The following is an 8,324-nucleotide window of genomic DNA, read 5'->3' as shown; positions in this document are numbered from 1 at the left end:
GTAAGAATCCATCACACCCGATCATCACGTGGTGCTTAGAAGCGACGAACTGTAGCAACGGTGCACAGTTAGGGGAGAACACTTCTTGAAATTTTGTAAGGGATCATCTTATTTACTACCGTCGTTCTAAGCAAACAAGATGCATAAACATGATAAACATCACATGCAATCAAATAGAGTAGTGACATGATATGGCCAATATCATATAGCTCCTTTGATCTTCATCTTCGGGGCTCCATGATCATCTTGTCACCGGCATGACACCATGATCTCCATCATCATGATCTCCATCATCGTGTCTTCATGAAGTTGTCACGCCAACGACTACTTCTACTTCTATGGCTAACACGTTTAGCAATAAAGTAAAGTAAGTTACATGGCGTTCTTCAATGACACGCAGGTCATACAAAAAATAAAGACAACTCCTATGGCTCCTGCCGGTTGTCATACTCATCGACATGCAAGTCGTGAATCCTATTACAAGAACATGATCAATCTCGTACATCACATATCATTCATCACATTCTTCTTGGCCATATCACATCACATAGCATACCCTGCAAAAACAAGTTAGACGTCCTCTAATTGTTGTTGCATGTTTTACGTGGCTGCTATGGGTTTCTAGCAAGAACGTTTCTTACCTACGCAAGACCACAACGTGATATGCCAATTGCTATTTACCCTTCATAAGGACCCTTTTCATCGAATCCGTTCCGACTAAAGTGGGAGAGACTGGCACCCGCTAGCCACCTTATGCACCAAGTGCATGTCAATCGGTGGAACCTGTCTCACGTAAGAGTACGTGTAAGGTCGGTCCGGGCCGCTTCATCCCACAATACCGTCGAAACAAGATTGGACTAGTAACGGTAAGCACATTGAACAACATCAACGCCCACAACTACTTTGTGTTCTACTCGTGCAAAGAATCTACGCAATAGACCTAGCTCATGATGCCACTGTTGGGGAACGTAGCAGAAATTCAAAAATTTTCCTACGTAACACCAAGATCTATCTATGGAGAGACCAGCAACGAGTAGAAAGGGGAGTGCATCTACATACCCTTGTAGATCGCTAAGCGGAAGGGTTCAAGTGAACGGGGTTGATGGAGTCGTACTCGTCGTGATTCAGATCACCGATGATCCTAGTGCCGAACGGACGGCACCTCCGCGTTCAACACACGTACAGCCCGGTGACGTCTCCCACGCCTTGATCCAGCAAGGAGAGAGGGAGAGGTTGAGGAAGACTCCATCCAACAGCAGCACAACGGCGTGGTGGTGGTGGAGGAGCGTGGTAATCCCGCAGGGCTTCGCCAAGCACCACGGGAGAGGAGAAGAACTTGGGAGAGAGGGAGGGGCTGCACCAAAGGCATAAGGTGTGTTTGGGAGGCCCTCCTACCCCACTATATATAGGGATCCCAAGGGGGGGGGTGCGCCAGCCCCTAGGAGATCCAATCTCCAAGGGGGCGGCGGCCAGGGGAGGAGTCCTCCCCCCCAAGGCACCTAGGAGGTGCCTTCCCTTGCTGGGACTCTTCCTTTAGGGTTTCCCCAGGCGCATGGGCCTCTTGGGGCTGGTGCCCTTGGCCCATGTAGGCCAAGGCGCACCCCCTACAGCCCATGTGGCCCCCCGGGGCAGGTGGCCCCACCCGGTGGGCCCCCGGGACCCTTCCGGTGGTCCCGGTACAATACCGATGACCCCGAAACTTGTCCCGATGGCCGAAACAAGACTTCCTATATATAAATCTTTACCTCCGGACCATTCCGGAACTCCTCGTGACGTCCGGGATCTCATCCGGGACTTCGAACAACATTCGGTAACCACATACAAGCATCCTTTATAACCCTACCGTCATCGAACCTTAAGTGTGTAGACCCTACGGGTTCGGGAGACATGCAGACATTACCGAGACGTTCTCCGGTCAATAACCAACAGCGGGATCTGGATACCCATGTTGGCTCCCACATGTTCCACGATGATCTCATCGGATGAACCACGATGTCAAGGACTCAATCGATCCCGTATACAATTCCCTTTGTCTAGCGGTATTTTACTTGCCCGAGATTCGATCGTCGGTATACCGATACCTTGTTCAATCTCGTTACCGGCAAGTCACTTTACTCGTTCCATAACACATCATCCCGTGATCAACTCCTTGGTCACATTGCGCATATGATGATGTCCTACCGAGTGGGCCCAGAGATACCTCTCCGTTTACACGGAGTGACAAATCCCAGTCTCGATCCGCATAAAACAATAGATACTTTCGGAGATACCTGTAGTGCACCTTTATAGTCACCCAGTTACGTTGTGACGTTTGATACACCCAAAGCACTCCTACGGTATCCAGGAGTTACACGATCTCATGGTCAAAGGAAGAGATACTTGACATTGGCAAAGCTCTAGCAAACGAACTACACGATTTTTGTGCTATGCTTAGGATTGGGTCTTGTCCATCACATCATTCTCCTAATGATGTGATCCCGTTATCAACGACATCCAATGTCCATAGCCAGGAAACCATGACTATCTGTTGATCACAACGAGCTAGTCAACTAGAGGCTCACTAGGGACATATTGTGGTCTATGTATTCACACGTGTATTACGATTTCCGGATAATACAGTTATAGCATGAATAAAAGACAATTATCATGAACAAGGAAATATAATAATAATACTTTTATTATTGCATCTAGGGCATATTTCCAACAGAGGAGGCGCAGCGGCCGGGCGGCAGAGGCGGCGATCTCCGGCATCGAGGCGGGCGAGGCGGCGCGGGCGCGGGCCACGCGGAGCGGGGCGGTGCGGCGAGCCGGGCGCTGTCGGGCAGGTGGCGGGGCGGAGCGGGCCGCTGGGGCCGGGGTTGGGCCCGGCGGGCCTCGGCGATGTGGGGCGCAGCGGCGCCATGTGGCAGGCGGTGGTTGGACGGGGGGAGCGGGGCGGACATGTCCGGCCCGATCGGATGCGTCCGGCGGCGGGAGGAGGAAGGAGACTAGGTTTAAGGTGGAAATGATCCGAGATTTTCGGGGGAGATGCCTATTTATACATAGGAGGAGCTAGGAGGCTCCAAATTGAGAACGGTTTTCGGCAACGTGATCGTGATCGAACGGCCGAGATGATGGAGGGGTTTTAGTGGGTTTTGGGCCACTTTGGAAGGGTGTTGGGCTGCAACACACACGAGGCCTTTACGCTCCCTCGGTTAATCATTGGAGTATCAAACGAAGTCCAAATGGTACGAAACTTGACAGGCGGTCTACCGGTAGTAAACCAAGGCCGCTTGGCAAGTCCCGGTCCAATCCGAGAACGTTTAACAATCGCACACAAAAAGAGGTAAAAGGGGACACCGGAGGGCATAGGAGCGCCAGAATGCAAAACGAACAATGGGGAAAATGCTCGGATGCATGAGACGAACACGTATGCAAATGTGATGCACATGATGACATGACATCAGATGCATGACAAAGAAAAAAGCAACACGGAGACAAAACCTAACAATGAGGAAATATCATAACTTAGTTCCGGAAATGGCAAGAGTTGGAATACAAATATGGCTAGTTACATATGGGGCGTTACAACACTCCACCACTACGAAAGGATCTTTTCCCGAGATCTAGGACTGGAAAACTCCGGGTATTCGGAATGGAGGTGGTCCTCGCGTTCCCAGGTGGCTTCACGGTCGGAATAATGTGACCACTTCACTTTCAGGATTTTGATAGACTTGTTGCGAGTCTTGCGCTCAGTTTCTTCAAGAATAGCAACGGGATGCTCGTGATAAGACAGGTCTTCTTGGAGATTAATCTCTTCAAAGTTGATGGTGCGATCAGGAGTCTTGAAACACTTGCGAAGCTGAGACACGTGAAACATGTCGTGCATGTTTGCAAAGTTGGATGGAAGATCAAGTTGATAGGCGAGATCGCCTCTTTTGCCAATGATCTTGAAAGGACCCACGTATCTAGGGGCAAGCTTCCCTTTGATACCGAAGCGACAAGTACCTTTCATTGGATAGACGCGGAGGTAGACATGGTCTCCGATCTCGAAAGCCAAGTCACGGTGCTTGTTATCATAGTAACTCTTCTAGCGTGATTGCGCGGCTTTGAGATTTTCACGAATGACTTTGCACATTTTTCAGCCTCTGTGATCAAGTCATTGCCAAGAAGTTGGCAGTCTTTGACCAGTTAAGAGGAGTACGACACTTCCTGCCATATAGAATCTCAAATGGGGCCTTGCCCGAACTCGCTTGCAAGCTATTGTTGTAGGAGAACTCGGCATATGGAAGGCAATCTTCCCACTTCATACCAACAAAATGAAACAAGCCCTGAGCATATCTTCAAGAATCTGATTGACTCGCTCGACTTGGCCACTAGTTTGAGGATGAAAAGATGTGCTGAAGCGAATGTTGGTGCCCATGGACTTCTGAAAGGAGTCCCAGAACTTAGAAGTGAAGATGCTTCCACGATCTGAAGATATCAACTGCGGAATGCCGTGGAGGGAGACAATCCTGGAGGTATATAGCTCTACCAATTGAGATGCTGTGATTGATTCTTTGATAGGAAGAAAATGAGCCACTTTAGTGAGCTTGTTGATGACAACGAAGATAGTATCATTGCCACGCTTGGACTTGGGAAATCCAGTCACGAAGTCCATCTCAATGGCAAGAGGTTGGAGGAGACCAACTGGTCATTGGTGTTCTGCCTTCACTCTTTTGCAGACATCACATTCATTCACGAACTGAGCAATCTCGCACTTCATTCGAGTCCACTAATATGACTGCTTGAGGTCATGGTACATCTTTGTACTTCCAGGTAGAATAGAGAGGAGTGAACTGTGAGCCTTGTTCATAATGACTTTACGAAGGTCACCCTTAGGAACAACAATGCGATCCTCGAAGAATAGAATATCCTTGTCATCAAGGCGATAGCACTTGTACTTAGGTTGGCTCTTGGCAATCCCAATCTTCACCTTCTTCACCATAGCATCAAGAAGTTGAGCCTCATGAATCTGATCTTCCAAAGTAGGAGATACTTGGAGGTTGGCAAGGAATCCTTGAGGAACAACTTGGAGATTAAGTTTTCGGAAAGCTTCACAAAGCTCTGGTTGATAGGGCTCAATAATCAAACTGTTGCAGTAAGCATTTCTGCTCAATGCGTCAGCAATTACATTGGCCTTGCCTGGAGTATATTCAATACTCGGTTTATACTCTTGAATCATTTCGACCCTACGAGTCTGCCTGAGGTTGAGGTTGGGCTGAGTGAAGATGTACTTGAGACTCTTATGATCAGTGAATATGTCCACTTTTCTTCCCAACAAGAGATGTCTCCATGTTAAAAGAGCATGTACCACCGCTGCCAACTTGAGGTCATGAGTGGGGTAGTTCTTTTCGTTGGGCTTCAACTGGCGAGAGGTATAGGCGACAACTTTCTTCTCTTGCATTAACACAACACCGAGACATTGAAGGGAAGCATCACAGAAAACCGCAAACGATTTGGATTCATCAGGAGGAGTCAGAACTGGAGCTGTGACTAACTTCTCTTTGAGGGTGTTGAAAGCGATGTCACATTCAGGCGACCAGACATACTTCACATGTTTCTGGAGAAGGTTGGAAAGAGGCTTCACGATCTTTGAGAAGTTCGCAATGAACCTTCGACAATAGCTTGCGAGCCCAATGAAGCTGCAAAGTTGCTTCACATTCTGAGGCGGTTCCCAATTCACAATTCCAGACACCTTCTCTGGATTAATAGCTATGCCCTTGGCGGAGATGATATGCCCAAGGTAGAGAACCTCATCGAGCCAAAACTCGCACTTTGAAAACTTCGCATAGAACTGATGTTCTCTGAGTTTATCCAGCACCAATCTCAAATGCTTGGCATGATCCTCCTTATTCTTGGAAAAGACCAAAGTGTCATCGAGATAGACCAAGACGAAGTCATTTGTGTAGGCGTTGAAGATGAAGTTCATGATGCAAGAGAATGTTGGAGGAGCATTGACAAGGACGAAAGACATGACAGTGTATTCATATGAACCATAGCTTGTTCTGAATGCTGTCTTGGGGATATCTTCTTCACAAATGCGAATCTGATGATAGCCCATACGGAGGTCAAGCTTGGAGAATACTTGAGCACCTTTGAGTTGTTCGAAAAGCTCATTGATGTTGGGAAGTGGGTACTTGTTCTTTATGGTCTTCTTGTTCAATGGACGGTAGTCGACACAAATTCGGTCCGTTCCATCCTTCTTCTTGACAAAAAGAACACCACAACCCCATGGAGAAGAACTTGGTCGGATTAGACCCATACGCTCTTGAATATCGAGTTGTTTCTTCAGCTCCTTCAACTCTTCAGGTCCAAGCTTGTAAGGACGTTTGCAAATAGGTTTCGTGCCAGGTTCAAGAACGATGACGAATTCAATTGGCCGGTGAGGAGGCATTCCTGAGAGCTCTTCTGGAAAGACGTCTTGATATTCACAAACAAAAGGAATCTGAGAGATGGTATCCAACTCGCCCTTCTCATTAAGAGAAAATAGTCGAATGGTATCATCACGAGAGGCAAAGACGATTACATCCTCGGGCGAATGTGTCAATTGAATCTGCCTGGAAGCACAATCAAGCCGAGCCTTGTGCTTAGAAAGCCAGTCCATTCCGAGAATAAGATCAATATCTGAGTTACCAAGGACCATAGGAGAAGACAGGAACTTATAGTCGCCCAACGTGATAGAAACATCCGGAACCACGTAGCTTGCGTGCAAGCATTTACCCGGTGAGACAACTGCTAACGGACTATGCTAATCTTGGAAAGCCAACTCATGCTTAGATGCAAATGGTCTCGAGATGAAACAATGCGATGCACCATTGTCAAAAAGAAATTTTGCAGGAATATCGTTAACAGGAAGGTTACCCATGATCACATCTGACGCGTCCTCTGCCTGAGCTGCGTTCATCATGTTGACCTTTGCAAACTTGGGATTATGCTTGACTACTGCGGTGCTGGCAGATCTCACGGGAGGAGGAGGAAGACGCCTCTGGTTGAAGCATTTGTTGGCATAGTGACCCTTCTGCTGACACTTGTTGCACGTAACCTCCGAGAGCGGACGGTGATACGGAGCACTTGATCTTGGAGCATGAGACAAAGTCTTGTTCTGAAAGACTGGGTTGGGTGGGTGGGAAGATCCATTGCCACCTTTGCTCTTCTGCTGATAAGGCTGACGGAACGGAGGAGGAGGAGGCAACCAATACTTTTGCTGCTTAGTTGTCACTTGAGTTGAGGAAAAAGAAGGAGTCGCATCCCTGACTCTCTTCTTGGAAGCATCGCACTTGAGCTGAGCGGTCTCTTGTTTCAGTGCCATGTTATAGAATTCATCATACTTTTTCGGCTCAAAAAGCACAAGGGCAAGTTGCAGATCTTCTCTAAGGCCACCTCTGAACTGATAAATCATGCTCTTCTCGTCAGGGACGTCTTGCTTGGCGAAACGAGTGAGCCTCTGGAACGGGATGTTGTATTGGTAAACAGACAAGCTGCCTTGCTTCAGATTGCGGAACTCCTCACGCTTGCTCTCAACAACACTCCGAGGAATGTGGTGAGCTTTGAAGTCTTGGCGGAATTCATCCCAGGTAATCACACGACCTCCTCTAGAATCTTTGTATTGTTGATACCACTCCGCAGCTTGGTCTTTGAGTTGGAACGAGGCAAACTTGACAAAGTCCTCAGGCCTGACGTTGCTGCACTCGAAATGTTTGCAGATATCCATGAGCCAATCATCAGCGTCTGTTACCTCGACACAGTTACTGAAGGTCTTTGGCTGATTTGCGAGGAACTGGTTGAGTGTAGAAAACCGATTCTGATTGTTGCCATGGCCTTGATTTCCTTGGTTGCGCTCTTGCAAGAGTTGCATAAGCATGTGCATGTTGCGGTGGTAGCAGCCATCACAACTTGCCATGCCTCCGGAGGTGGAGGTGGTGGTGGCGGATCCGGATTCAGACGCGTTGGAGGAGCCATCTTAAAGAGGGTGACATCCGTTAGCATATTGGCAGACATATATTCAAGCTGAATCAAATGGACATGGTGCAATGGAATGAAATGAAGTGCACATCGAGACGAACAATTTGATATGCTACACACCCAAAACAGAGCCATGGATGCAAAGTTATGATGCGATGAAGAAGCTAAAAATATTGGGACTTAGGGAAAAAATGAGGTCAACCTCCCAGATCTGGATCTAGGGTTCATGCACGTGGTACGAAGTTCGTCGGAGAGCTCGCTGGAGTTACTGTAGACGGCCAGAACAGTGCGGGGCGGCGACCGGACCTTGGAGCAGGCGGCGCGGGGTCGCCGGAGGGCGT

This window comes from Triticum dicoccoides, chromosome 6A (genome assembly GCF_002162155.2).
Source record: "Triticum dicoccoides isolate Atlit2015 ecotype Zavitan chromosome 6A, WEW_v2.0, whole genome shotgun sequence".
NCBI classification, from domain to species: Eukaryota; Viridiplantae; Streptophyta; class Magnoliopsida; order Poales; family Poaceae; genus Triticum; species Triticum dicoccoides.
The sequence above is the reverse complement of the archived record's forward strand: the minus strand, read 5'-3'. Positions refer to the sequence as shown.